The sequence below is a fragment of the Triticum dicoccoides genome, unplaced genomic scaffold (assembly GCF_002162155.2).
Source record: "Triticum dicoccoides isolate Atlit2015 ecotype Zavitan unplaced genomic scaffold, WEW_v2.0 scaffold31502, whole genome shotgun sequence".
Lineage (NCBI taxonomy): Eukaryota > Viridiplantae > Streptophyta > Magnoliopsida > Poales > Poaceae > Triticum > Triticum dicoccoides.
The window spans coordinates 1-2531 of NW_021262632.1; the positions used below are offsets into that span (position 1 = coordinate 1).

The 2531-nt window shown below is 41.4% G+C and overlaps 2 non-coding genes across 2 annotated transcripts; both read left to right on the plus strand.

Moving 5' to 3' along the window:
- The first annotated feature begins 386 nt into the window (after positions 1–386).
- On the plus strand, positions 387–489 carry LOC119345848. The gene has a single exon (XR_005167223.1). It is a non-coding gene; the product is annotated as a U6 spliceosomal RNA (small nuclear RNA).
- A 1022-nt stretch (positions 490–1511) lies between these two features.
- On the plus strand, positions 1512–1614 carry LOC119345849. The gene has a single exon (XR_005167224.1). It is a non-coding gene; the product is annotated as a U6 spliceosomal RNA (small nuclear RNA).
- Positions 1615–2531: the final 917 nt, after the last annotated feature.

The following is a 2531-nucleotide window of genomic DNA, read 5'->3' on the forward strand; positions in this document are numbered from 1 at the left end:
CATAATCTCCTTCATGTACAAGTTTGCTTCATCCGCCTTCCATAAACTGTGAACATCCCGAAGGATTTATTGATCCCTTCGTTCCTAAACGTGCATGTGCCCTCCCCCCATGTGCGGCAAAAACTGTAGTATTTTTTTTAGTGTCCAAGCATCATTCATTATTCCCTAGTAATGAAAAAACACGAGAGCCCATTATGCTCTTCCATTAATATGGGCCACATCAAGAGAGATCCAACCTGTTACTGGCAGGCCATCGCATGCCTGATGGCGTCTGGGTTTTGCTGGATAGCGTCGTGGGCAAAACAAACGCTCATTTGTTTAGTCCCACATCGGCCAGCCGGGGAGAGTCGGACTAGTTTATAAGGCAGAGCACGGCAGCTAGCATCGTCCCTTCGGGGACATCCGATAAAATTGGAACGATACAGAGAAGATTAGCATGGCCCCTGCGCAAGGATGACACGCACAAATCGAGAAATGGTCCAAATTTTTTTGAGGAAGTCCGTGGAACCTTCTTTCTTGCATTTGCGTGTGCTACTATTCTTGTAGAAAGGCCCTTTAGTTCCCTTCTCTATCAGAGAGGCCCTCAATACTACCTTTTTAAATTTAGATCCACACGCTTTCTCTTCTTTGTTATTGCAGATACATCCTTTCTGTAGTAACTTTTTAGCCTTTTTAATCTATTGTTACATGTTTTTGGGTTAGTCTTTCGTTTCAGTCCTCCTACATGTAGTATATTCATTCAAAAAATTATTGACTTTGTTGCTTAATCTTAACTGTGATTCAGTCATAACGCAAAAACATGTTTCATTAATCTAATTTGCTTATGTTACCACCTAACAAACTCATCTAAGACATGTGAGAAAACTCTCTCGAACACTAGCATTGGATTCTGGTATCACCCGAAAGAATCCCTTCTTCAAACCTTTCTATCTTTAGTGTACAATAACGAGCGGTCAACATTATGTAGGTCACAACAAGTGAAATCTCAATATCTGTGTAGAAAATTATGCATGTTGCATATCCTTTTTATATATCCAGTCAAACCAAAGACACGGTAAGCTAGCTTAGCATGAACCTTTTGGGGCTTTTATCTTGGCAACGTGTTCGCATGGCAACAACCTGATCGCATAATCTCCTTCATGTACAAGTTTGCTTCATCCGCCTTCCATAAACTGTGAACATCCTGAAGGATTTATTGATCCCTTCGTTCCTAAACGTGCATGTGCCCTCCCCCCATGTGCGGCAAAAACTGTAGTATTTTTTTAGTGTCCAAGCATCATTCGTTATTCCCTAGTAATGAAAAAACACGAGAGCCCATTATGCTCTTCCATTAATATGGGCCACATCAAGAGAGATCCAGCCTATTACTGGCGGCCCATCGCACGCCTGATGGCGTCTGGGTTTTGCTGGATAGCGTCATGGGCAAAACAAACGCTCATTTGTTTAGTCCCAAATCGGCCAGCCGGGGAGAGTCGGACTGGTTTATAAGGCGGAGCGCGGCAGCTAGCATCGTCCCCTCGGGGACATCCGATAAAATTGTAACGATACAGAGAAGATTAGCATGGCCCCTGCGCAAGGATGACATGCACAAATCGAGAAATGGTTCAATTTTTTTTTGATATTTTTCACGGAAGTCCGTGGAACCTTCTTTCTTGCACTTGCGTGTGCTGCTATTCTTATAGAAAGGCCCTTTAGTTTCCCTTCTCTATCAAAGAGGCCCTCAATACTGCCTTTTTAAATTTAGATCCACACGCTTTCTCTTCTTTGTTATTGCAGATACATCCTTTCTGTAGTAACTTTTTAGCCTTTTTAATCTATTGTTACATGTTTTTGGGTTAGTCTTTCGTTTCAGTCCCCCTACATGTAGTATATTCCTTCAAAAAAATTATTGTCTTTGTTTCTTAATCCTAACTGTGATTCAGTCATAACGCAAAAACATGTTTCATTAATCTAATTTGTTTATGTTACCACCTAACAAACTCATCTAAGACTTGTGAGAAAACTCTCTCGAACACTAGCATTGGATTCTGGTATCACCCGAAAGAATCCCTTCTTCAAACCTTTCTATCTTTAGTGTACAATAACTAGCTGTCAACATTATGTAGGTCACAACAAGTGAAATCTCAATCTCTGTGTAGAAAATTATGCATGTTGCATATCCTTTTTATATATCCAATCAAACCAAAGACACGGTAAGCTAGCTTAACATGAACCTTTTGGAGCTATGATCTTGGCAACGTGTACGCATGGCAACAACTTGATCTCATAATCTCCTTCATGTACAAGTTTGCTTCATCCGCCTTCCATAAACTGTGAACATCCCGAAGGATTTATTGATCCCTTCGTTCCTAAACGTGCATGTGCCCTCCCCCCATGTGCGGCAAAAACTGTATTATTTTTTAAGTGTCCAAGCATCATTCGTTATTCCCTAATAATGAAAAAACACGAGAGACCATTATGCTCTTCCATTAATATGGGCCACATCAAGAGAGATGCAGCCTGTTACTGGCGGCCCATCGCACGCCTGATGG